Raw genomic sequence first — 27,914 nt, forward strand, 5'->3', positions numbered from 1 at the left:
GCCTTGTTCCTCTTTTTTGACCCTTCTCTTAGTCCTACTTGTACCTGCTGACTGTTCTTTTCAAGATAGCTGGACTGTCTGGTCATAAGAGGGGCAAACTGGCAAGAGGGAAGGACACAGGCTTGGGAAGTAGGCATGGCTAGGGTTAAGACCTCACTCTACCCCTGATCAGTGGTGTCACTTTGAGAACATTTCTTAACTGGTCTAAGTCTTAGTTTCCTCATCTTCAAAAGAAGAATCATGTTGTCAGTCAAGTTTTTAATCTGAGGGTGAAATGAACTGATATCTATAAAGCACAACTACTGAACATGGCACTTTTGGCCAGTTGACAGGTTTCGGAGGGTCTGTGAACATGACACCTTAATGTCTTCAACTGCAATTTCCTTTATATTGCCTTAAAAATTTTCTTTATAGATAAAATTCAATGGAAAAATGATGTTATTAAGACCTTGGTTTACTTGAAAAAATATGTAAAATATTTCTACTTAATTATTAGGTACAATTGGTAATCAGCTCTACTATGAGTTCTAGAAAATATTACCATTAATAGGAATTATAAGAAATGCATCCTAACATTTTTTATAAGGACATCTTTGTCTGCGTTTGGCCTAGTTTGAGTTGCAGAATGCTAAGGAAACTAAGATTCAAAGAAATTTGCCTATTTGGATTTATGACCGTCATTGAGTGTGATCAATCTAAAGATTCCTGAACCTTATAGGCAAGGTTCTTTGGTTTAATGCATTGGTTCCTAAAGAATCTCTTGTTTGTGTCTACTTTGAAAACACTTTGGACAGTGTGGATTTTCTTTTTGAGAAAAAGTTTTGATTTGAATAGAGATTTTCCATAATTTGAACTATATGCCAAACATGAAGACTAAAACTAATAATAATAATGATAACAGCAACAACAAGTCATGATAAAGTAGTCAAACAAATAAAATAAAATAATAAAGATCAAACAAATGAAAATAAAAGGTATCTAAAGAAACAAAGCAGACATTTGTTTCCTACCTAATATCCTTTCTGCACTTCTTGCTTCCTAACAAGACATCGATTTTATTTGGGATGCCAAATGGCCTGCTAAAAGATTGACATTACCATCCTCTTTTGCATATAGGAAGCCATGTGACAGTTCTATCCCGTGTCACATAATCAGAAGCCAACTGTGGAATGCTGGTGAATCTCTCTCTCTCTCTCTCTCTCTCTCTCTCTCTCTCTCTCTCTCTCTCTCGGCGCTGCCTTTTCCTCCTAGTTGCTTCTTTTTTCTTCTTCTTGCCAAAATCACATTTCAGAGGCAAGAGGTTGAGGCAACCATGGAGATGACAGCTGCAACTAAAGATGGCAGAGCAGAAAGAGAGAAGGTACCATGGACGATGAATTTCCAACTTATGTGGAAAAAAATAAACTCATATATGGTTAATCCACTGTAGTTGGATATCTGTTACTTGCCTCCAAAAGTGATCCCACACTGAGAGAGAATATCATTTTATATAGAAAAAATACATACATTTCACATGACATCTCATTTCTCCTTTCCAAAACCTCTATTTCATTTCTGTTAAAGTAACCACAGCAATAATATTTATTGAGAACTTTCTCTATGAGAAAACTCTGGTAAATATTTTATAAATATTATAATCAAATCAATATTGGAGACAGTATAATAATACACTGATATCTATATAAGACACAAAAGCAAATATTTTAAAAAACAAAGAAAACCTTAAAAGTATGTAATCATAATGTAACTTTTAACAGGACAATAATAATCACAAATAGATTAAGCATTGAAATTTAGAGTATATATTAGAGTATTAAAATTAATAAATTTATACAAACTTCTGTGCTCTAAATATATGTATCTCATGTTCTTCTCAAATGTCTAAGGAAACATTAGTGAAAAGTCATGTACTTATCTCTAAAGAAACTATCAATAAATGTTTAAAAACCTTAAAAATATTCAGGCCAGATTGTATGAACACAACATATTAAATAAAATCCACAGCATTTGAAAATGTGAAAATTATCTCCCGAATAATCACTGTCTGATCTTTTGCCCTGCACAGGAAGGTGGGCTAAGGTGCTAACCTGGAAGGGAGTTTTGAGATTTGGGCCTGGATGAGGGAATGGAGCATGCCGGAAAATGCAGTCTGTAGCAGAATTGGGTGGAGATTCCCACTCCCCCTAAATAAAAAATTATCTGAAGGGGCTATTAACTTCAAAAAGACCAAGCAGAGGTGAATATATAGTGCAGAGCAGAGACTGGCATCTGGGACAGCAAGGTGGTTCTTGGGGTTAAGTGTGTGGGTAAGAGGTAGAGCCCATGCGTAGAATCAAGGGGTCTCGTCTATGGGTGGTGAAGCCCCAGGAACAGGGGTCTTCTTTTAAAGGCTCATTTCTCTTTAATGGAGCATCTTAGTTAACAGTGTGTATATGGCGTGACTTAGTGTCTGCTAGGAATAGGCTGAGGCGCTGTAGCTCTTCAGCTGCTGAAAGCTGCAATTGCTTCCTCTTCTTGAGAAGGTCAGTCTTTTGGATGATCAAGGTAGAAAAGTAGGGGGACAAAACTGCCAGTATCTGATGCACCCCAGTATCTCACACTTCAGAGCTGTGCACAATACAAGGATCTCTTAGTTGGAATACAACGCATGCTAAAACCTACGCCTTGAAATAGGGTCTTATCAGCAGATCACTGGCCACACTTCTAACCTCACAATGAGACACAGAATATTCAGAAACACTGAGGGTTTAGGGACTCAGCTGAGTTTGCAATAACCTTTATGCCTCACAAAAAAAGGATGGTGAATAATTTTGTATTTTAATATCCTCTAAATGAAATATTATGTAGCTATGTGTCCATTATGATTTTAAAATAACATGGGAGGCTGTTCATGTTATAATGTCTAACTTTATATATAAATTATGTGCACATCAAGCTTATATCTATGTAAAAATGGCCACAAACAGGAAAAAAGTAAAGGAGGGTAAATATTTTAAAACATTATCTCTGGTTTATTTAGATGAGCAAACTGGAGGATCATTTGATTTTTTTCCTTTTTTTTTTTTACTTTACTGTGTTCTTCAAATATTCAATAGATTTTTTTTAAACCACTAATAAAAATAATGTTGTGAATGACATATTTGTGCAAAATCAGAGCTAGGTATAGTAGGGATAAAAAGATAAATAAGAGAAGGGACCTTTTTAAAATTGAGGTATAATTGACATACAAGATTATATGAGTTTCCAGTGTACAACATAATGATTCAATTTTTGTATATATTGTGTAACGATCACCACAATGAGTGTAGTTAACATCCGACAGCACGCATAGTTGCAGAAAGTTTTTTCCTGTAATGAGAACGTTTTCTTTCTTTTTTTTTTTAGTTTCAGGTGAGGAAGCTTTGCTGAGCCTCAGAGATCCCCATGTTGCAGGGAGTTTAGGCTGTGGGGGGAGATCAGCATCAACTATCTCCAAAGCCTGAATCTCTAAAGGAACTTTTTAAATTTAATTGTTTTATTGAGGTCATATTGGTTTATAACACTGTGTAAGTTCAGGTGTACATTACTATATATCAGTTTCTGTGTAGACTGCATTGTGCTCACCTCCGATAGTCTAGTTTTCATCTGTCACCATACATATCTTCCCCTTTACCCCTTTCGCCCTCTCCCCCACCCCCGTCTCACCTGGTAACCACTAATCTGTTGTCTTTATCCATGTGTTTGTTTATCTTCCACATATGAGTGAAATCATACAGTGTTTGTCTTTCCCTGATTAGCTTGTTTTGCTTAACGTAACACCATCAAGGTCCCTCCATGTTGTTGAAAATGGCATGATTTTGTCCTTTTTATGGCTGAGGAGTATTCCATTGTATATATACACCACATCTTCTTTGTCCATTCATCAGTTGATGGGCACTTGAGTTCCTTCCATGTCTTGGCTATTGTGAATAATGCTGCACTGAACATAGAGCTGCATAAATCTCTTTGAATTGTTGATTTCATGTTCTTTGGATAGATACCTAGTAGTGGGATAATTTCTATTTTTATTTTTTTGAGAAATCTCCATACTGTTTTCCATAGTGGCTGCACCAGTTTGCATTCCCACCAGCAGTGTATGAGGGTTCCCTGTCCTCTACATGCTCTCCAACAGTTACTTTTTGTCTTAATTATAGCCATTCTAATGGGTGTAAGGCGATATCATTGTAATTTTGATTTGCATTTGTAATGAGAGCTTTTAAGATTTACTTTCTTAGCAACTTTCAAATATGCAATACAGTATTATTATAGTTGCTGTGCTGTACATTATATCCCCATGATTTATTTATTTTATAACTGATTGTATCTTTTGACTTTGAGAAGGGGCCTTTCTTAAAGAGCTGTATTGTAGCAGAGAGAATGAAACACACGTAACACAATACCTCGTAAGAAGTATCTAGTGTTATGGGAGGGCTCAGAATAAGTGCTGTACAGATGAAGGAAAAGAAGGGATTATGACTACTGCCTTGTGTCATATTTTTATTTACTTTTTATGCATACAGCTTGGCTTTAGATAGTGAATGACAAAGGTAAATCCATAAAATAGATCTGTGTCTACCTTTAGAACATTTTATTTACCATTCATATTTCAAAGAATAGGAACCTTGTTGCTGGTATTTTATTGAATGTCTTTCCTCCCAGATTTGGAAATGTGTTGGAAAGGAAGAACAAAGGTAATTTAATTTCAACAAAACAGACCTGTTTTGACATGACTTTAATTAATTAGAAACACACCTGGGAATTACAGTAGCTTAAAGACAACTCTTATCTCATTTTCTGGTCAAAAAATAAATTCACAGTGAATTTTAAATATGAAAATAACCTTTTATGAGACTTTTATGGTGAGGATTTTAAAAGCTGCTATAATTTATGCAATGGTTTATAGACTTTCAACAGCTGAACTCTTGACTTCCTGAGCATTTCTAAAGCATTATGCAAAAGAAATCTCTTAGCAAATATGAAATCTCATCCTACTCTCTTCAGAATGGTCCCCTGACATCAAGATGGAAAGCATACATAGAGAGTAATAGGGAGAAAGGACATCAAATATTTATGGTCTCTATCATTTCATTTCAATTGAGAATACAGTATTATGATAGTTATTGAAGTCATATGTAGATACTATTCAAAGTGTTTCAATAAAAGGATGGCAGAATGAATACAAAATAGAGTTAAGCATTTTGTTTTATTATTCAGCCTTCATCCTTTATTTTAGGTTATGAAGAGAGACAAATATGGCAGGTGCACAATGACTAAATTGGCAGGAAAATGGAGTTAAGTAGCTAGAGTTTACATTACATTATTCAAAATATATTGAGTACAGTTAACAATATTAGCATTTTGGGAATTACAAAAGAAGAGAACACTTCTCTTTTTGATTGTGCATATTTTGATTGTGCTTTGAATTCATTCATATGGAAATTTTAAGAAGTTTACTTAAAGAGAAAGAAGAAATGCTTTCTTTGGTAACTATATATATATCTGTATAGATAAATAGTTAATATCAAATTTTTAACGGAATGTTTTGCATGACAAAGACATCTCCATGTTCTAGCACATAGCTCCATTTCGATAGTATTACGAGGTTCTGGTAACCTAAAGGCAGTGACTTTTCAACTTTTGTAACTACAACCTACAGAGGGAAATACACTGTAAAATAACAATACTTGAAGTAAGTCAAGAAGATAATGTAGTTCACTTCATCCCTTTGAGGCTGAATCATGTGTCAGCCATCGGCACAGATGTGAAGCTTTTCTATTCTTAAAGCCACTATGATTCAGTCCATCTGTAAAATGAGGCTGTTAAGATTTGTCTCATCAGAGCTGGGATTAAATCAAAGGACATAGGTAAAAGAGTGTCTTATACATATGAGACAATAAAAAGAAAAAGTAGCAGCTATTACTACTATTATTATTAATGAGCTGATACAGTAACCTCTTTTAAACTGTAAAAACATTTATTTTCAAGAAACTTTTTCTCTTATATTTCTTTTAAGACAATTTAATTCCCCAAACTACAATTTATACTCTCATCTAGCACTTACAGCAATGTTATAAGACATTATTTGTTTCATGTTTCTCTCACCACCCTTCTGTCGTCTTCCAACTTTGTGAGCTCCTTGAGGTTAGAAACCTATCTTATTCCAGTTTTATCCCAAGTTCAGAGCATTGAGCTGGGCACCCAGAAAATTCTTCACACACATTTGTTCAATGAGTGTGAATATGGAAACATTTTTAACTAATGTGGGCGAGGAAGAAATTTTTCTCTAGCCTTCTGGGTTCTTCTGGCTGGTCTAAGAATTTTGTTGACAGGAAACAGATTAACAGGATAAAATCAAATTTAATTTTTTATGTACAGGAACCCCACATACATGAGAGAGTCAGAGACCCCCACATACATGAGAGATTCAGAGATAGAAAGGCAAATGAAGCACATATACCATCCTGAGTTGAGGAATGGGATAGAGCCCTGGGGCTTCAAAGGGGAGGAGGTGAGTTCACAGGACAATAAGAAAAGCAGATGTTTAGTAATTAGATGTTTGCCCTACCATGCATGTAGGTCATAAAAAGTTATTTCTGGTAATAATTTTTATTATGGGCAAGGCCCTCAATTTAAATTCTTTAAGGCTGAGGTAAGAGTTTTCTCTTGAGCCCACAAGGTCTTCATTGCCTGTAGCTCAAAATATATTCCATATGCCAAAGTGGCAGATCTTGTTCTGTCTGTTCTGAATCCCTCAGGCTCCCTTTGAGACTTCCTGAGAAGTTTCACATTTCAGAAGTTAAGCTGGTAGAATGCTCTATCTCGTTGAGCCAGTCTCTTAGTTCTGAGAATAGGTCAGTTCATTTAAACAGTTTTCTCTCTTTTCAGGAGGTGGTGATACAGGTGGGCTCCCAAAGTTAGGCCTATAGTGCCAGCAACCAGGAATTTAATAAGAGGCATTTCTATGGAAATAAAATAAATAATGGTTAATGATTGGAGTAGACTAGAATTACAGTTTTTGAATTCTGAGGTAGCTAGTCGAGAAGATTTCTAGATGTCAGACTCAACGCATCTTCAGATGGAGTGAGGGCAGTCAGTGGCAATCTGACAGATTTTCCTGGGTTGCATTTTGAATATCTCCGGTGATCTTTTTGAGTGGCCCATATAGCAACAGGCACAAAGATTGTCCATACATGAGCTGTTGTGCTGATTTCTCTGAAGTTTCTATCAAATTGTCCAACTTTAGCTTGCATCGCTTCAGAAAGGGGCAGTTTTAGTTTTCAATGATTCCAAGTCAAAAGGATGGGAGAAAAGCTGGAAATGTTAGTTTGAAGAGTCATAGCCAGATATTGGAGGGAGCTAGAAGAATTCAGGATCTAGTCCAATTTATAGGTAGGAAGCAAAACCTCAAAGACAATTAATAGCACTAGAATTTGATATCCATAAAGATGTAATACTGAAACATAATTTTTCTTTCTACAATCTCTCCCATTTCTATCAAAGATAATTACAGTAAAAGTAATTTGTTTGCAAAATAAGTCTAGTTTCACTAAACTCAGATTGTTACTTACATAAATTCATCAAGAATAGTGATTAACCATATAGGCTCTTTTAAATCTCCTTTACTGCGATTTTTCATAAGGAATCTCAGATTGAATTTTTAAAGGCCTCTTGAGGCCAGGAAAGCCAAGCCAAGGACTTGTTATCAGACTTTGCCTGCAGTACCTATAGATTAGGGTGAATTCCTCTCTTCTTGAGGTCCCTAAATTATCTGGGTTTCCTGGGCTTGCCAGAAAGTGTTCTCCTTACTCACCTGGTTAGGCTGTCAGGGACCATGTAAGCAAGGTACCAGGTTGTTCTTTCCAAAGGTCTTTATTGGCTCCATAAAGTCAATCTTAGTTCCTTAAAGCTGTCTGGTTATATCTGAGTCTATGTATGTCTCTCTCAAATGTGGCATTCCAATCAAAGCCTTGGCAATGTAAGCAGTTTCCAATTGTATCCTGTTACAAGGAGAACAAATTCTTATTGACTTATGCAAATAAATCTAATGCCATGAAAATAAGAATACGCACTAAGAGTTTCTGAATTCTGGAGGGATCAGGTAGGGAGAAAAAGTAATTGTTTCAAATCTGCTTATAAAGGTATAATTCACCAAATTACTGCAAACTACAGATAGCTTAAGAAAAAAGAAAGAAAATTTTCCTTAAATCTGGAAAAACAAAATATTTTAAAAAGCAGTAATATTTCAGACAAAAAGTTATAAAAATTATAATAATCCTCATCAGGATGTAATTAATTCTTGTTCTGCTTTAATCCAGCTTTTCCATTAGTTCTTTCAATCTAGCCTGATGATTGAGGGTGGTAGGAACAGCCATAATTCCAAGAAGTTTGTAAGGTTGTTGTTAAGGCTAGTATGATTTGCCCAATGAAGTGGATGCCTCAATTACTAGAGATTGTGGAAGATATACCCCAAGTGGGAAACACATTTCCTAACAGTTCCTTGCCATAATGAGGGCATCAGCTTTGCAGTAAGGGAAGGTTTCAACCCATCTGGAAAACATACATATTATAACAAGAACATATTGATAATCCTTACTGAGTGGCAGTTGAATGAAGTCCAGCTGCAGGTGCTCAAAGGGTCCAGAAGGAGGAAATCTGCAGGGAAAACCAGTTTTACTAGGGTTATGAACCTGGCAGATCAGACATTGCTGATAGACTGTTTTTGCAAATGTATAGACGTCTCCCCACCAACGTCTATTCATAATTTGAGTCATCTTAAATGTATTGTGGTGAGTGAAGGAATGCAAAAGGCAAACAATGGAGTTTTCCAGGGAGCCAGGAAGAACAAAGCAGCCATATTGGGTTTCCTATAGCCCCAACTGTTTGTTTAACTTATAGCTATCGTTTACCCAATGGAACAGACTGTTGCCATGTTACACGGACATCAGGATGGCAAAAATCTTGCAATGAGGGGTCAACTTTTGCAGAAGCAGAATGGACTTCATCTACATGTGTTACAATCTTTATAAGATTCTGTTGTTGTTACCCTTGCATGAAAGTCAGCTAGGGCATTTTCCTGATACTCAGATTCAGTCCTTTTAGTCTGAGCCTCAATTTTGATGACAGACAACATTTTATGCCAGGACATATGAGATTTCCAAAAATTTTACACAATTTTTGGAACACTTATACCATATACCTATGTAAATACAAAATAAAAAAGGCTCAATGTTACTTCTTATTTGACAATGCTTCCCATGTAATTTAACATAGCAAATAAGTCTAATTAGTTTAATAGCAGCCTTTTTTTATTTTGGGAAGATTAGCCCTGAACTAACATCTGCCACCAATCCTCCTCTTTTTTGCTGAGGAAGACTGGTCCTGAGATAACATCCATGCCCATCTTCCTCTACTTTGTATGTGGGATGCCTGCCACATCATGGCTTGATAAGTGGTGTGTAGGTCCGCACCCAGGATCTGAAACGGTGAACCCCAGGCTGCCAGAGCGGAACATGCAAACTTAACTGCTGTGCCACCAGGCCAGCCCCAACGTCCCTCTTTCTATAAAGAGAAAGAGCAAATCTTCCTTTTGAGAAGTTTCAGGGATCCTCTGAAAAATCCCAAAGTTAGCCAGAGGTCAAAAAGACTTCATTAGAATTTGATTTGGGGAAGTTTGTCAAAAATATCAAAAAGTTTTAAAACACTTGGTCAAATAGGATCGTAGGTCACTATGAAACAATACTTAGCTATTCATTTGACCATGGTGACAATGAAAAGACTTTGAAGGCAAATACAGAAAGTTAAATAGTTATAAGTAAAACTTAGCTCTTGTAATCAGTTTAAGTAATCAAAGACCTGATAAAAACATCACAGAAAATCATTGCGATAAAACATAAAATCTTTGCTTTCCTTTTATAATCTCTTATTAGGAGCATACCAATCATGAAGCAAACCTTTGTCCTTTTAGCAGATGAAAGAATATTAAATTTTAGTATTATATAAGTACATTATTGACATTAAAGCTTATTTTTAAAACTCTTATAATGACAATTCAACTTTAGGCAGCTTAATTATGCAAGGTAAAATTCTCTCTCTCTCATCCCATTGTGAAACAACCAGGGCAAAATTATTTTCATTTCCCTTAACAAAAACACATCTCCATAGCTCATACTTTTTTTTCTCAGTGTGGCACAAGACATGTTTACTAATGGACCAAAATACATTTAGTTTCTTTATAAAAGGAAGCAAAAAGTAGATAGACCTATGTTCAGTGATTAATGTTTCAGTATTTTATCCTTTTTGGAAATGATCCTAATATTCAATGAATTTAACTTACCTCATCATTTAACTTAACTTAGCAAAACTTTAAGGTTTCAGGTGTTGATTACCAAAAAGATTTGGGAAACTATTTAAGGAGACATATCATAAAGCAATCATTGCTAAGAAGTTCACCTAAAAACTCTTATTTCCCTTACATCTATTTAATTCATTTGTTCTTAACAATTATACTCATAAAAATTTTATGAGACATTAAAGCAGTTAGCTATCATCTTAATTTTTTTTTTTTTCTCCTTTTTCTTCAGTCTTAGGAATTGGGGATGGTCTATATAATAGTTCCTGGAGAGGTTACAAGCCTTTTGAGATAAACAGGGAAGGTTTGGGGATTGATGAAAAGGAATGGGTGGAATCTGAACTGCTTCTAAAGCTGCATTTCCAGTTTTGCAAAGATTTGTAATATAAGAATGTTACTAAAACCAAAGTGGGTTCCCCCCTGGTGAGTTAAATCAGACTCTCCACCAGAGGTAGTTGTCTCACAAAGTAAAGTATATTTGCAGCAAGTAGGGGACCAAGAGGAATCATCTCCAAAGTCATGTGTCCCCAAACAAAGGGAAGCAGGGACATTTATTTCAGATGGAGAATGAATATTCAAAAGGGAGAGGTGAGTATTCGCTTGCACAGGCTCAGTTGGAAAACATGCTTCCACATACACTGCAGGTTACGGTGTGGAGAGATCATAGCATTAAAAATAAGGTGAAGATCATAGGTGTAGCTCTTGTGGTGAGGCTTGGTCTTGTTCAGGCTGGTTGGTGATTGCATCTCCTTAACATAATAAAAGGAGAAAAACAATTTGGAAAAACAATTAAATGCTTCCAAATCACCCCTGAGTTCCTCGGGGCAACTAGTTGGTGACAAGAACTATTGCTCTCAATTCCTCAAAAACTGGGCTGTAACTTAAGTGATATCATAGGTTGATCTACCAGTCCAACTACATCATCCCTAACTTGCTTCTTTTTCTCTGGGTACATAGTTTTATTTAGTTTAGGGGAGAAGTCCTAAAAAAATTGCTATCAGGTTCTGAATATCAGCTTCCAATTTCTGACCAACCTTTGACCATGGAGCTACCGAAAAAAAAACCCTTTTAAATATCTTGCCAGTAAAGGCAACTGGGACAAACAGTAAATATTTCTGGCAATATTAAACAACTCCATGGACCCAACAGATGTCCTCAAAGATTACTACCTTCCCAAGATCTAGAATCACTCCTAAAGATAGCTAACAGGAAGAAATGACATCCTGCATGTCCCAGGTAGTTAGAAAGCCAAGTCAAGCCCTTAGGACACAAAACGAAACAAGCAAGAAGGCAATAGCTATCCCTGGGAGAGAAAGGGTCAATAACCAATGGGTCTGGATTTGGAAAGAAAGGAACATGAAATTTTATTTTCCTCTCTTGATTGGGCATCACAGAATGGCCACTGAGTGGTGGTAACAGGGCTGTTTTGCAGGGGGCTTCAATTGCCTGGGAGGGGCTTCTAGGATATATTTGCAAAGGATATTGCCCAGGAAGGCCTGAAGCTGGGAGAGCTTGATTATAGAGCCCAGCAAAGTGAGCCTTACTGCCTGTCCTGGGTGATTCTATTACATTCATTTTCTGGCTTTCAGCATTTATGTGAGTGACCCATATACTCTTAGGGATTAGGCTGGAGTGCTCTCTGTGGATCTTGTAGGACAAGGGAAGCTGAAACAGCAGATGGGGCTAGATTTTAAGAAGGATTTAAGAAGGCAGTTTTATGTGGGATTTTTGTTTTTGTTTTGTTCTTCTTGTTAGGGGATCCCTAAGTCTAGCTGTTATACATTTATATATATATATATATATACATATATACACATATATATGTATATATATATTTCTTCCTTTTATTCCTAAGTGCTGGATAATTGTACTTCCAGTGTCCTCATTTTTTTTAATACTATCTGCAAATAAGAAGGGGCCTGAGTGGATTTTGATTTTTGTTCTAATTTCTACCCTTCCATCTTATTGAGGGAGTGTTAATGGCTAGCCATTATAACAATATAAGAGCTCTCTAAAAACTTGTTTTTCCAGTTTAGAAGTTTTTTCAATTCAAAATATCCATCATCTAGCCATTAATGAGTCTTAATAGCAACTCAAACCAATAAACCTTTTTCTGGCTTAACCATGGACAAACACAGATGCTAGAGGTGTCTCAAAAGGAGATTGCAAAGGATGCAGTCCTCATAAGATCCAGAAAGTTGACTCCCAGAGTCAGTCTTAGAAAGTAAAGTCAGTGACTATGAGGGTCCCTGTTTTTAAGCAGCCATTCCAAATCACAAAGAATCACATGTTTTCCCCCCTTTTGAACAGAATAGCATGACTTACCAAGCCAAAAGTTTATCACCCCACCTTTTTTTGATTCCCTAAGTTTGGATCCACAGCCTACTTGGCTGCCCACTGGATACATATGCATCCTCCGGCTGGCAGAGACAAAACAATGACCATTTCTGGGAGAAATGGGATCAACAGAAAATCAGAATACTGGTCCCAAATCTTTACCAGAGTTGCTTTTGCCCAAGAAATTAATTTCACAAATATCTTCTCCTGCTAATCTAAATTTAGAAAGAGAAAAAAAAAAGACTCTTACCACTCTAGCTTCCAACAGACCCTGCGGCAGGCAGAGATCTGGGAGACTGACAAGGCAAGAACTCTTACCTTCTGCTGGCACTTGTCAGATGTCCCAGGATCTCTCTGCAGTGGCCTCAGAGGGAGCAGAGTCTAGCCAGGGAAGCTTATCCTACCAACTACACCAACTGTGGGGTAGGAAGAAATTTTCCTCTACCCTTCTAGGTTCTGGCTGATCTAAGTATTAAACTGACACAAGACAAATTATCAGGAGAAAATCAAATTTAATTTCATATGTATGGGAACTCCACATATATGAGAGAGTCAGAGACTTCACATACATAAGGGGTTCAGAGACAGAAAGGTAAAATGAGATATAGACGCCATCTTGAGCCACGGGATAGGGGCCTAGGGCTTCAGAGGGGAGGAGGGCAATTCACAGAATGATAAGAAGAGCAGATGTTCAGTAATTAGATGTTTGCCCTACCATACAGATAGGTCATAAAAAGTTATTTCTGGTAATAACTCTTATTATGGGCAAGGCCCTCAATTTAAATTCTTCCAGGCTGAGGTAAAAGTTGCTCTTGAACCCGCAGGCTCTCGATTGCCTTTAGCTCAACATTCCACATGCCAAAGTGGCACACCTTGGGGAGGCCTCTTCTAAGCCCCTTCAATAAATATATTCTTTTTTTTCCTTTTAAAACTTATTTTTTAAAAATAATATATATGCATGGTTTATAAGTCAAATATATGTAACAAAATACAGTGATTTTCTGTCAAACTCTTCTCCAATTTCTTTCCCCCAAGGCATCAATTTCGACTCCTTTAGAGATATTTCTTCATACATGTCCATATTTCTAAATAATATGCATATACTCCTATATTTTGATTATTCAATTTTAGGTGTTATCTATTGACTTTCTAATATGGTGCCTAAAGATTTAGCTCCATGAAACTTTCATTTTCTCTGCTTCCCTCCCCATTTCCCACAATAGAGTTACCTTAAAAGTTTTGTTTAGATTTAATTAATTGCTTATATTATTATGACTGTGTAAATAATACTTATAGCTGAGCATTTTAAGAATTTACAAAAACTACACTTCCTTTTATACTTTTATTTTTCTTGACATTAATAATAGCCTTGATTTTTCATTAGATTGATTTCATTTAAGCCTTTTGCTAATTTTTCACAATAGCCTTTCAGCAGCATTTCCCCCAAGATTATTCTTCTTAGGCAATCTATCAGTTCAAATTATTTTTTTATGGAGTCATCCATCTGGAGACCTCCATTCATTTTCTATCTGAACTGACTGCTCTTTACAGATACTGCAAAGCACGTCTCCAGGAACTTCCCTTCCTTGTCATGCTAAGAATTGCCTTGTTTTTCTCCTAATTTGGGTGTCCTCTTTCCTTGATCCCCATTCTTTCTTGTTTACTCTCTCATTTTTTTTTAGAGCACATCCTCTAATTATTTTCTGAGAAAGAGTGCATGGGAAATACAATATTTGAGAATTTATATATCTGAGAATATCTTTATTTTACTGTAACACTGACAGTCTAGTCATCGACTTCTACATTGAGCGATGTTTTTCTTTATAATTTTGAAAGTGCTGCTCCCCTCTCTTCTAGAGAACAGTGTTGCTGTTGAGATAACTCATTTTGTTTCCTCATTTCCATGGCATACTTACTGTCTTCTTTTTTTCTCTCTTGAACCTTATCTCTGTTAACCTGAAATTTCACTCATAGGTCTTAGCTGGATCTGTTTTTCATCTTTTTATGCTGTCACTTAATGGCTCTTTTAATCTGGAAACTCATGTCTCAGTGTTGAGAAATTTTCTTAAATTATTTTATTGATGATTCCCTGGCTACCGTTTTATCTGATTTCTCTTTTTGAAACTTCTGTGATTCAAACATTCTATCTCTTGGACCATCTTCTTATTTTCTTCTCTTTTATTTCCCATCTCTTTGTCTTTGTATTTTAGTTTCTGGATGATTTCCTTGAAATTATCTTCCATCATGACTATTGACGTTTTCGTCTCTGTCGTCATGCTTTTTATCATCTTTTTTTGTTTCCTGAATGTTCCTTTTTATCTAATATATTGTTTTTGTTTCATGGTTGCAATATCTCATTTCTTTGAGAATATTTGAACTTTTTTTTCCTTCTAAGATGTTTGTTTCGATTACTATTTTTGTCTCTACCTTTTGTTAGAGGCTTCCTTAGATGTCCCGTTATCCTTCTTCTCCTTATTTTAAGAGTAGAGAACTAAAATATTGTCAACATGGAGCCAGCCTCTGGAAGCAAGGAAGGAGGAGCACAGGGGTCTCAGTATTCAGCACTCAGCACGTCTGTGTTCACTTATTTGCCTGGTTTTCACACCGTGCCTGGCATGCCCCAGTCCAAAGACCTGTGTTGTCCTGAAAGAATAAAACTCCAGTCTTTTTGCTAGGTCGAAGGAGAGCAGTCACCCTGCTGCAGAGAGTGATGGAAAGAATCTAAAGATCTGACTACTTATGGGGCGGCTCCGTGGCTGAGTGGTTAAGTTTGCGTGCTCCGCTGCTGCGGCCCAGGGTTCAGATCCTGGGCGTGGACCTGGCACCGCTCGTCAGGCTGCGTTGAGGCGGCGTCCCGCATCCCACAACTAGAAGGACCTGCAACTAAGATATACAACTATGTACAGGGGGGGTTTGGGGAAGATAAAGCAGAAAAAAAAAAAATATCTGACTACTTAAGCAGTGTTCCACCTAGCCTCCATTTCTAGACTCTTCCTTCCTTGTCAGTTCTAGAGGTGGCGCCAGTTGCTTGGCCTTTTGTTCATTCTTGATGCAAATCGTGTTGGTTCTCTGCTTCCTCTCAGCTCTAAATTAACCTTTTTTACCTGCTCTGCGAAAGTGGACATGAGCCAATTACATATTTTCCTTTGCAGCTAGCTTGATGTTAAGTTTTGTCACTGGAAGGTGACGGGGATACAGTGCAGAAGGAAGGGCCTTTTCCTGGTTCCGGTGTGTTCCTTTTGTCCAACTCCTGCAGCATGGGTGACTTCTGCAGCACTGGGCTCTGCCAGTGCAGGCAGCTTCTCCAGTGCCGGCTTTGCAGTCCCTGCCGGGCAGCAGAACCCAGCAGCCAGCAGCTTCCTGAGCACCTCTGCCCTCGGGCAGTTTTATAACACGGTGCCTCTAGTGAGTCAGCTCCCTGTGAATAGTTTTCGCTGGGATCCTAGAGGCTCTATTTCCAGCAAGTGACACTAGTGTAACATCACAGCATCTTCTCTCCGTCCAGTGAGCCACTTCTGTGCCCGCTCCAACAAGGTCCAGGTCTTAGCCTTGGGGGGCGGAGGTAGGTTTGTCCCTGGGCTCTATCTCATCCTGAGAAGTAGTGGCTGCTCCTTGTATGTGCTACCCCTATGTTCTCTAGAGTCCTTTTTACTTCTTAGTGGCTAATCCCTGGGTTCTCTAATCCCTGGCTACTCTAATCCCTTGTTATATTAAACTACGCCTTTTCAAATTACTGTGATCTGGTCCTGCCTGCTACAGTCACTTGGAGCCTGCACTTCAAGCCCACAAGAGGCTGTCTGTCACTCCCAGGATAACAGCATGCTATGCAGCACCCTTTTTGATCCACTCTTGACCGGCTCTCCTTTATCCCCTGGTTATCCTGACTGTCCTGTACTCTGCTGCCCATCTCTACACTCTTTTTTTTTCTCAAGAGTGTGAATTACTTGTAGTTTTCTGGATTCACAAAGCAGATCGATACTCCTGGGCCTTAAATGCATGCAGTTCCCTCACTCTTCTTAGAAATACCTTAACTCATCATCATAGTCATCTCTCCAGCATTGCTCAAGCCCACCTTTCTGAAAAAGCCTTCCCTGACCCCTTCTCTTTCTTGAAATTAGATGCTTTTACCTTTTGCTCCCTTAGGGCACAAGCCATTCACAGGTCTGTCTCCCTGAGTTTACAGTGAACTCTTATCTTTCTTTTTATTACCAGCCCCGGCACCTTGCCCTTTTGTCACATAAGAACTCAATAACCTTTGCGAAATGAATGAATGTGTTTAATTTTTAAGGAATCTAATTTACAGTTCCTTCCATAGAGAATTAAACTATGAATAGAAAGCAAAATCGAGATGAGATTTCAAGGGAGGAAAAAATATTAAATGGGAGGATAATTCTCCCTTGATATGTAGCTCTATCTGCACAGCTGTCACCACAATTACAGCTGCACTGCCCTGCTATTTCAAAGCAGCTGTCACACTAGCTTGAACTCGGAGCTCTTCACAACTTGCAAGATCGGAGCAAAGTGACACAGGTGCTCCTAATTTAGTTGGCACAAAGTGACACTTCTAATTTAGGTAAAACATATTGTCAGTGTATTCCAGTATTCTGGCGGATATTTGCATTTATAGGTCAATCGGTATAACTGACGATCTGTAGTTCTCAAAAAAAGAAACCCAGAAATTAGCATTAGCATTAAATTAGCATTCCTCAAATTTACCAATTTAAAACTCTATACTACTGAGTTGTGATTTACTTGGGCTGGAATTTGACCTAGACACAAGGACGACTGCATTAGACTACTATGACCACAAACGACTTGTTTCTTTCAGATCAAAGTGAGATATTAGCCTACAATAATGACAGAAAAAATTATTCACTCCAACTATGAAGCAAAGATTCCTGAATTTTCCAGATACTGTCTCAATGATCTTCTTTGAAATTCAGATATTTAAATATGTGTTAATTAAATTTCTATTTTGTTCAGATATTGTGCAAGTTGGTAGAGATATAATGTTAAATAAATAAATCATCGAGTACACAAGTTGTCCCTGGAATGCCTCACTTAATGTACTGATATATTTGTTAGGCAGACAGAACACTCATAGTAGTTGCACTGACTAGTGTTTGTCCTCACTTAAAAAACTGACATTTTCAAGAAATCTATAAGATGAGCAAGGATTATCTTCATTTTACAGTGGAAAGCTAACTGGCAGTAGAGAGGTTATCCATCAAAGGTCACATAGTCCATATGTTGGAAAACAGGAACTTTAATCAAAGGTTCTGTCTACTATTCTGGGATAAGTACTTAACTTTGACTGAGTAAACTATAAAAAGAAGATCAACATTTTAATTAACTGGTCAATTCTTTCTGTTTCTTATATAGAGATTCATGCAAAACTGGGTCACCAAAAAAACCGGTGAATTAAACACCAAATATCGGAGTTTTTCCAAATGACCTCGGAACAAATCAATGCAAAGGAACATTCTATTAGTGACTTTAGATAATTACTTAGCTATTTTGGGAGAATAAATTCCCTCTTAAAGATTTTAAATAAAATCAACAGCAAATTGCAGGTGAATAGATGGGGTACTACAGTGGAGGAAATGAGCAGACCAGAAGGTAATAAATCCATCCATTCATTTACTGAGCAAATGTTTATTATGCTCCTCCTTTGTTCCATTCACCAGGAGAGGCATATATAGAGGAAAAATAACAATCTCTTGTGGTGCACACTCTAACAATTTTGTGCCAAGTGCTGGGGGGATCCCAGAGATGAGAGAGACTGATCCACTTGTTTGGGGGAATCAGGAAAATCACAGAAGAAATTATGTTTGAGTTGAGTTTTGAGGCTGAATTGAGCTATCCAGGAGGAGAAGAGGAGAGAGGTCATTCCCAGGAGAGGGACCAGTATGTGCAAAGCCTAGAGGTTGAGAAAACATACAAGGTATTCAAGGAAAAGTGAGGAATTCAACGTGGCTTGAGAATAGTTTGCCTGAGTAAAGTGTTGGAGCTGAGGCTGGAAGGATAGTTGGGGGTCATATTTGAAGGAGCCTTTCAGATATGAGTTGTTTGCTTTATATCTTGTAGGAGGAAGGAGGCATTGGAACCTGATAGATTGAGGCAAGGGTAATCAATGAAACCCAGCATTTAAATTGAGAGCAGAAGAGATACCAAGTGCTAAAAGTGAGGAAGAAATATAAAGAAGATAAAGGACCTGCGGAACTAGTCCTAAATGTGGCATTCTCTCTTTGATGAGGGTGGGGGGGAGTAATTTTATATCCTAATTTCATGGTTTCCTACCCTGCAGGCCCTCTTTTCCTTTTAAATTGCCATTAGGACTTTAGCCTCTGGTTCCGTTTCTTATCTTAGTGTTCTGCTTTTTCTCAGAACATTACTTATGGCTGCTTTGAAGATCCTGGTGACTATCATTTAGCTCTTTCTTATTAGTGATGATACTTTTGAAGAGGCTAGCCTCATCGTAACATACAGGAGAAAAACTCACTACCTTGGAAATGTAAGGATGTGTAAATAGAGAAATACGACACAAATTTCAGGGGCTTGCCCCTTTGGTGAAATTTCTAGAGGTCTAGTGGTAGGAAGCATGTTGACGTATCCCTTTGAAGATGAAGGACAAGCTACTGCCTCTGGTCCCATTTAACATTAAAAAAGAGGCAAACACCTTGTAAGCCTTCTTGGATTTTTACAGATAACATATATCTCTTTTGGACATGCTATTCCAACCCATTTATCAAGTATCTCCAAAGGTTACTAGTTTTGAGTAGGACCAGAGGAAGAGAGGCTCTATATTAGTCCCAGGCTGCCATACAAACTGCTTCACAACTCAGGCCAATTCTCAGTTTTAACAGCAAAATTTCATCCATCAGGCATATATAATTTTCCTAAAAATTCCTTTTTCTTTTTAAATTTAAAGATTGGCACCTGAGCTAACAACTGTTGCCAATCTTCTTTTTTTCTGCTTTTTCTCCCCAAATCTCCCCAGTACATAGTTGTATATTCTAGTTGCAGGTCCCTCTAGTTGTGCCGCGTGGGACGCTGCCTCAGCATGGCCTGATGAGCCATGCCATGTCCACACCCAGGATCCGAACTGGTGAAACCCTGGGCCACAGAAGAGGAGTGCATCAACTTAACCACTCGGCCACAGGGCTGGCCCCCCCTAAAAATTCTTATATTGTTGGACATTTAGATTATTTCTTATTTTTTTTAACATTAGAAATAACACTGTGATGAATATGCATATAATTATTTTTATGAGGTTATCCTTAGTAGCAACTTTTCTAAGGCCCTTGATATATAGATAGTCAAATATCTTTCTAAAATAAATTGTGGCAAATTACATTGTTCCTAACAACATATGGAGGTATAAGTTCTACTGTGCCCTCACTGGCTGTAGTAGATGCTCCAGTTGTCTTCCCAAGCTTCCTGGGACTGTACCATTTTGGTGTACTCAGGTGACTTCCAATAGCTAGTATCTGTATCTCTGCACTTAGACTTTTTCTGGGATGCAAAAGACATTTCTGTCCAAATGTGTGTTGCAGGCCAGAAATGCTAGGGAATGACATACCCCAGGAGCAGTCTTCAAATAATGGCTGATGGGAGTTGATGAATAAATGCCCTTTGAAGCATGTGTTTTACACCATTATCTGCAGGATTAAGTTCCAGCCACCCAACAACCAGTGGTAGCTGGCTTCATAACACAGTCTTTCCCCACCATTTTTATTGAGATATAATTGGCCTATAACATTGTGTAAGTTTAAGGTGTACAACATGATGATTTGATATATGTGTATATTGCAAAATAATTAACACAATAAGATTAGTTAACACATCCGTCACCTCTTTTTTGTGTGTGTGGTGAGAACTTTTAAGATCTACTTTCTTAGCAATTTTCAAATATACAATACAGTATTGTTAACTATAGTCATCATGCTGTAGGTTAAATCCCCAGAACTTACTCATCTTATACCTGAAAGTGTGCACCCTTTGATCAACATCTCCCGATTTCCCCCAACCCCTAGTACCTAGTAACCACCAGTCTACTCTCTTTTCCTATGAGTTTGGTGTCTTTAGATTCCACGTAAGTGAGATCATAGAGTATTTTTGTCTTTCTCTGTCTGATGTACTTCACTTAGCATAGTGCCCTCAAGGTTCATCCATATTCTTGCAAATGGCAGGATTTCCTTCTTTTTTGTGGCTGAATAATATTCCATTATATATATATACCACATTTGCTTTATCCATTCATCCATTGATGGACACTTAGGTTGTATCCATGTTATGGCTGTTGTAAATAATGTAGCAATGAACATGGGAGTGCAGATGTCTCTTTGAGATAGCGATTTCATTTCCTTCAAATATATATCCCAAAGTGAAATTGCTGGATCATACAGTAGTTCTATTTTTAATTTATTGAGGAACCTCCATACTGTTTCCCATAGTGGCTACACCAATTTACATTACACACTCTTGATCCGCTGTCTTCCCTTCCCTGACTTGTTTCCCCACTTCTCTGCCAAGGTTCCTTGTACTACACAGATAAACTAGTTACACTTGAAGCCTCATCTCAGAGTCCGCTTTTAGGGGAACCCCAAATAAAATACCGAGATTAATTATTTTCACTTAATTTTTAAATTGGCTAACTTAATAGGTGATGAGTTATGAATTATTTGCATCAACATAGATAAATCTCAAAATATATTATTAAATGAAAGAAACAACCTTCAGACAATTCATAAGTAGGGTAATATTTGTGAAACAATAACATACACAAAACCGTTTTATACATGCAAAGCAATGCCATATATGCAAAAAAATGCATAAATACAAAATGACTTAAAATATATAACAAAATACATGATAAAGCATGCTTGAGAATGATAGAGCCAAAATCAGAATTACATTAACCTCTAGAGAGAAGGAAGGAGGATGGTATCTGAAAGGTCACTCAGGAGGCTTCAATGATGTAAGTAACTTTTTCTTTTTTAAGCTGCATTGTAGCTCTGGTAGTTATATCATTCCAGATGCTTTTCGTATGTCTGAAACATGTTATTATAAAAATGGTTACCTAAACTATATAAAATAAACAAGATATTTGTAAAGAAAATTCACCTAATATTTGTAAAGATATAGTCACCTAATATTTAAATTAAAAAATCTTTACAGGCACAAAAGACAGAAATTAAAAAGTCTGATAGAATTGATTCTTAAAAATTTAAAATTTTAAGATACTATAATGGTGGATACATGTCATTATGCATTTGTCCAAACTCTTAGAATGTACAACTCCAAGAGTGATCTCTGATATGAACTATGGTCTTTGATTGATAACGATGGATCAGTGTAGGCTCATTTGTTGCAACAAATGTACCAGTCTGGTGGAGGATGTTGATAATGGGAGATGCTATGCATGCATGGGGGCAGGAGGTATATGGGAAATCTCTGTACCATTTGCTCAATTTTGCTGTGAACTTACAACTGCTCTAAAAATTAAAAAGTTTACTAAGATGTACAAGAAAAAAAGAGTGAATTTTTGTTATGTCAAAAAAATTGAAAAAAAATTGTCTATACTAGGAAACTATCACAAATATGAAAAATATGATATTCTTAGTATATAGAGGTCACACAAATCAATAAGAAAAACACAAAGGTCCTAATAGAAAAATGTCAAAATCATATGAACACACAATTCTCCAATAGGAGATAGAAATGATTACAAGACATGAGAAACTAGTTAACCAGTTTTTAGTTAACTTCACCAGTAATCAGATAAAAGCATAATAAATAAGAGTTAAAATTTTCATCCCCCAAAATGACAAAGATTTAAAACTTAATTACTCCTAATGCTGATTAGGAGGCACATACATTTTCAAATGTGCTCACAGCATTTTAAAAAGTTGGTTTCTTTGCCTCAACAATTTGCCATCTTGGACTTCATTGTAAAGATCTAATCAGACCTGGGGTTTACCCGGTCAGAGACAAGGTGGGGCATCAGACAAATCTAGTTCAAATGTCTCCTCCACTTCTTACGGTTATGTGACTTAAGGTAAGTACTTTTTCCTTCTCACTGAACTTTTTGCTTCAACTACAAAATGTGGGTAGTTATATCTACCTTAAATCATGTAGATTAAATTAAATAATGTAATTAATGACTTGGTACAGGGTTGAACATTCAGAGTAATTTACCTGATAGCCATTTTATTATAGCCACATTTCTTGTAGTAATATATATAATCTTAAAAATTTAGACATTATCCAAGTGCCTAATAATAGGGGAATAGGCAAAAATATTATGGTATTGTTTTCAAAGGGAACAGTATATAGCCATTAAAGATGTTTTCTAAAAATGTTTAATTACAAAGAATATACTCACAATATGATGTTAAATGAAAAAAAAAAAAATAGACCAGGATACAAAGCTGTACACAAATTAAAATTCCATCTATCAGAACAAATGCAGAAAGTGCCCCCCAAATTATTAGTGGTATTTCTAGGCTGTAGAATTATGAATGACTTTTTTTCTTCTTTATACTTTTTGGTATTTACCAAGTCTTCTATCATGAACAGCATTAATTTCACAATCTTAAGAAGTCACAAAGGTGGGGCCTGCCTGGTGGTGCAGCACGTTCTGCTTTTGTGGCCCAGGGTTTGTCGGTTCGGATCCCTGGTGCAGACACGGCACTGCTGGACAGGCTGTGCTGTGGCAGGCATCCCACATATAAGGTAGAGGAAGATGGGCACGGATGTTAGCTCAGGGCCAGTATTCCTCAGCGAAAAGAGGGGAATTGGCAGCAGATGTTAGCTCAGGGCTAATCTTCCTCAAAACAAAACAAAACAAAACGACACAAAGATAATATGATGGAAAAGAGCATAATTTAATTTATATGTAAATATAAGTAGATTATAAGTAAAGAAACATTACTGACAAAGTTAATTTGTTTAAAAGGGTATATTAACATATATTGATTTTGTTAAGCATATTATATATTATCTCATGCATTTTAAAATTAATTCTAACTTGCTTGGCTTTATGTGTAATTAAACAAATTGAAAACTACCAGAAGGAGAGAGAATCAAGGAAATAGATATAAGATTTTAAGCATAGTGCTTCTAAGGGATCCCTGGATGGCCACTAGGTCTACCTCCAGCATTTGCACATTCATTTCTTCATGTATTTATTCATTAAACATTAGACCACTTATTATGTGTCAGGCACTGTGCCAGGCATGAGGCATATAAGAATTAAGACGGGGTGGTCCCTGTCTTCAAAGATCTCACAATTCGATGGAAAAACAAACAAGGATCACACTATAACATTACATAGGGAGTTATGGAAAAAGTGCTGTGGGTGCATAAAGGCAGGGACCACTCATGGCTTGATTAGGGCATTTAGCCAAACAGTATCCTAAGTATATTTCAAATTAGGAATTCCAGTAAAATGAGATTATAATTTGACCTATGATACTTTAAGTAAAGAAATCTATAGTGGAATCAATTTTCCTGGGATGAAGGAGGCAGGGTTAGAGAGATGTCAAAGAAACAGCAATAAATTGACAAGATCCTAACTATGGACCTTGAATTTGGGCTTATTTTGTTTATACGTTGTCCTAGGAGTTCATAGTTACACTGGTTTTCAAACAGATTTGAGGGACAAAGGTGATAAGATTTACAAGTTTGTGAGTTCACCAAATCTTCCCAGAAAAAACAGCACCCATTTGCTGTCAAGTATCAGTGAAAAAAATACAGAAACCACCACTGGGGAAAAATGGAATGGTTTCTTCTCATTTTTAATGGAGAAGACATACATTTATTTAAAATGCATTATCTGGAGAGAAACAGAAAAGAGCCTAGTTGGGAAAAAAATACTTTCTTCGTAAAATTTAGGATAAAGGGTAAAAGTTAGTGGACAGGAACTATTTTAGGATGATGTTAAAAGAGAGGAGAAATGTGATTGATGAGAAATTAACAAATTTTGTTTGAGTTAGAAGGAAATGTGGATAGAAACAATAAAAACCAGGAAGATTGATTCTATTTCAAATGTGAGTGAAATGAAACTGAGGAGCTATGGACAAAAATAAAATCAGGGTTCAACCAAGGTATTCTCAGAGGATTTGGCAAATGAGTCAGCATCACATATGATGTTTCAAGCTGATAAGGTTGCTACTTACATGAAAAAAGATGATACAGTTTTTTGACATCTCCTCGATAACCCTTCTAGAATCTTGAATTCTATTTGTTCAAAACGAAACTCAACCAATTTCCCACACAAAACCCATTTTTCTCTGGACTTATCTATTACTATTAATTATAACACTAATTTTTTAGTTATCTAGATGCCATTTGATTCGTCTTTTCCATTTCCTACATTCAATTATTTGCCTAGGTGTGCAGGTTCCCTCTGTCTAATCTATCTTCCCTTCCTTTCCATTTCCAAGGTCACTACCCTAATCTTGGTCTGTTACTTCTTGCCTGGGCTCTCAGAGCCTGCCAGCTCTTTTCCACATGTATGTGGTTGATGATGTAATCTCCTGTTGGCCAGATCTGATCACATCATTCCACCCGCTCAAACCCTTTCTATGACTCCTCATTACTTCAGAGTAAAGTCAAGAGTTCAAGGCTGCCATAATTTACCTACATTCTCAGGTTTATTTCCAATTATTTTCTTATAGTCTTCCTATATTCTAATCAAGTTGGACTTTTCACTGATGCACAGACACAGCTCATGCTTTTCCTCCTCCATGTCTTCACATGTGTGTTCTCTCCGCATGGAATACCCTCCCTTTCCCCCCTAGCCCACATGCCCCGACCTAGTCTTCAAGATCCATCTTCAAACCCCCCATGAAGCTCTTCTCCATACATCAAATTCTTTGGAGCTCTTTTCTTGTTTGAATTTTCTTCATATTATTTTTATGCCACTTCTTTTATCTTCTCTTACAAGAATATATGAATTATTTTTATTTCTCTTTGTAGCCTTTTCCAGAGCAGGGATGTGTGTATTACTCATCTTCACGTCTCTTCACATCAGATCAGGCACTCAGTAAATATTTGTTGAATTAAATGAGCATTAATCAATAATTAGTAACAAAGCAAAGTACTCTTTACAAAAGTAGATGTATTTGATAATTCATTCATTCAAATTTTTCAATTTAAGATGTATCATTTCCTAATGAAAAGTGCAATACAACAAAATAAAAGTTACCTTCTGGTATCTTCTCTGAGCCCCATGTATCAAGATCAGGTTGTAAATGATAAACATTGCTACTGAAAATAAAGTGACAACTTCTACATAGTTCAGCTTGAGGAGATCTGCATTGTGCTCACGCACTTAGCAACATCAAATATTAAATGACATATGGTAAACACAACCAGGTGTTTCTCATTTAGAGAGATTCAAGTGCAAAGAAAAGACATTGTAAGTAGACAGATAATGTAGTCAGCCTTGTTCTGAAATTATTAAAAATTGGTTTTAAAGTGCTTTCTATTCAGTAAAATTAACATATTTCTTATTTTAATTTTCAAAGTACAAAATATTTTTCAGAGAATTTATTCTGAAATTATGTAATAGCTATTTTATATTTGACCAGTTTTACTAGTCCAATATATTATGACCAGTTTTACTAGTCCAATATATTAAAGATCTTAAAATTTGTTTTTCTGGGGGCCGGCCCGGTCGTGCAGCGGTTAAGTTCTCACATTCTGCTTCGGCGGCCAGGGGTTCGCCGGTTCAGACCCCGGGTCCAGACATGGCCCTGCTTGGCAAAAGCTATGCTGTGGTAGGGGTCCCACATATAAAGTGGAGGAAGACGGTCACAGATGTTAGCTCAGGGCCAGTCTTCCTCAGCAAAAAGAGGAGGATTGGCAGCAGATGTTAGCTCAGGGCTAATCTTCCTCCAAAAAAAAAAAAATTGTTTTTCCCTCTTTTAAAATAGAGGATGGTCTGTGAATGTAGTTAAAGCCAAGCACTACCATCATTTGCTTGAAGATTCTTCTATGGGCTGAAATGGTTCAAGTAGAGGCTCAGCATGGAGACGTGTGCTCCTAATATCTTAAATTACGATTTATAGAAAACAAAGCATAAGAAATTAGAATTTGGTGGATTTTGATAGGAAATTGGGAGCTCTGGAAAATGACTTTGGCATTTAATGATGTTGCTTGTTTTCATGTCTTCTATTAAATAAAGATAATTATTAAGCCTATTATCATTAGTATGGTATTTATTAAGTGAATTAGAAATATACTTCTCCTACATCACCCCTTTCCTCTTTCTTTAGAAATTAATTATCTTCTTCGTTAGCCTGTTAATGAAGTGAATCGTTTGCCCGGGTAGGGTTTGCCCAGCTTCATAATGTTAGGCCTCCTTGAGCAGCAGGCTCTTCACGCTGCTGCAACATGGGCACTGGAATTTTCCTGTATCGTATGGGCCTGCACCATGTGCTATAGGCAACAGAGAATGTTATTTGGTCTGGTATTTTCTTGGTTTGCACACCAACATTTTCTTTTTTTTTTTTTTTTAGATTGAATCTCTTTTAGTGAGCCTCCAAAATGAAAAATTAATGGATAAATGGAATAGTAAGGTTTATTTATTTTTGTTGAATTGTGCTCAATATCTTGCCTGACACCACCTGTGATAAATCTGCTTTTTTTACTCTCTCTGGAAAACATGTGAATCACAGCTGATGGAGAAACAATCATTATCATCAATTCTTGTTGTCTTGGCTACCACTGGGTGGATGGCGCTGATTCTAACAGACGCTAGCCTGCCAAATGCTCGGGATGCTCCATCAATCACTGGGTCAAGATCCACCTCTAGTCACACTAGAGGGAAGGACTTCTGGAGATTGCACAGCCGGGATATCAGCTCATTCCTCAAATAACCCTAGTAATTTTGTGGAAATAAAAATTTAACTACTGTATCACACTGTGATTTGGAAGAACTGAACTGTTATTGTCCTATCACAATTTTCCTATACAGAAGATAGACTTTTCAGATCTGATGTAGTTTCTTGGTTTTGAAAGTTAAGATCTCCTGGGAAATGCGAATTTCTGTTTAGAGAATTTCCTCCCCCTCTATCAGTCATGTCAGAGTTGTTTTTATTATAACATTTGTTTTACAATGTAAGATTTTCCTTTCCATCTTGACATAATTGCTAGTGGTTATCAAAACTAGGCAATGTTGAACACGAGAACCTGAACAGAA

The 27,914-nt window shown here is 36.9% G+C and overlaps 1 long non-coding RNA gene across 1 annotated transcript in view; it reads left to right on the forward strand.

Annotated features, from left to right (window-relative positions):
• Window positions 1–27,635, forward strand: part of LOC139073396 (uncharacterized) — a 75,734-nt gene extending 48,099 nt beyond the window's left edge. Inside the window, exon 3 of the long non-coding RNA XR_011522070.1 lies at window positions 27,232–27,635. This is a non-coding gene — a long non-coding RNA (uncharacterized lncRNA). The remainder of the gene's footprint in view (window positions 1–27,231) is intronic.
• The last annotated feature ends 279 nt before the right edge of the window (window positions 27,636–27,914 follow it).

The sequence above is a fragment of the Equus przewalskii genome, chromosome 9 (genome assembly GCF_037783145.1).
Source record: "Equus przewalskii isolate Varuska chromosome 9, EquPr2, whole genome shotgun sequence".
Classification (NCBI taxonomy): Eukaryota; Metazoa; Chordata; class Mammalia; order Perissodactyla; family Equidae; genus Equus; species Equus przewalskii.